The 904-nt window shown below is 33.5% G+C and overlaps 1 non-coding gene across 1 annotated transcript; it reads right to left on the bottom strand.

The window, feature by feature from the left end:
* Positions 1-575: 575 nt before the first annotated feature.
* On the bottom strand, positions 576-680 carry LOC128833268 (U6 spliceosomal RNA). Its single transcript, XR_008444163.1, has one exon. It is a non-coding gene; the product is annotated as a U6 spliceosomal RNA (small nuclear RNA).
* Between the last annotated feature and the right edge of the window lie 224 nt (positions 681-904).

Genomic DNA, 904 nt, shown 5'->3' with positions numbered 1-904 from the left:
GTCCATAGATTTTCCTTCTACCAAATGTGGAATTCATAACACATACATAAAAATGTAATGCATTCATATCCTTGTTCCATTCAGTATCTATCTCCTTTTGGAGATGTTTTAATAACTTTCAGTGCTTCTTCAAAATTGAGGTGATGACAATTTTGACATAATGCTATCTAGTACGATGAGATTTTCCACAAATATTGAGATTTGTTTTGTCTAAGTGTTCTCTTTCACTTCTGGTTTTGATGGGATTTTTGTTATGTGTAATCATTCCTGTTTGTGACTTCAGTTAATCTCACCTAGCTTGCATATCTAGATTAATTAAAAAAGACTTTTTAAAAGCTCAGTTTGGTTCTGGGTTCTTTTCAGGTCAATTTATAACTTGAACAATATTTTCAAATCAGGACACTTACCTGTTCTTAACCGACCAACATATTATTAATTCACCAGAAACACATTAGTATACAATCAACCATTCACCACTCAAATGCAGATACAACCAATGTCCTAGGTGTGAACTACATACACAATTCAGCCTTGCAAGCAATTATCACGGACTAGAGTCGCAGCAGTTATATAAAAAAGTATGGAAACACTTCATGAATTTGCGTGTCATCATTGCACAGGGGCCATGCTAATCTTCTCTGTATCATTCCAATTTTAGTATATATGTCCTGCCAAAGCAAGCAAGGAACAAGGCAAATTACCAAGATTTCGCATTACATGTATTTATAATAATAAATTCTCACTTCCTAACACATTTATCACACTTTCAAGGATGCACTTGTCTTTAAGGCACTTTGAAGAATGTGGTTAGTACAGTTTGAATGGATTGGTCCAAAAGGGACAAGATTAGAATATTATAAGCAATTTCTTAAAACAATTCAATTCAATCTCTCATGGGACAATT

The sequence above is a fragment of the Malaclemys terrapin genome, chromosome 2, assembly GCF_027887155.1.
Source record: "Malaclemys terrapin pileata isolate rMalTer1 chromosome 2, rMalTer1.hap1, whole genome shotgun sequence".
Classification (NCBI taxonomy): Eukaryota; Metazoa; Chordata; order Testudines; family Emydidae; genus Malaclemys; species Malaclemys terrapin.
Note: the sequence above shows the minus strand (reverse complement) of the source record. Positions and strands in the feature narration are given on the sequence as shown.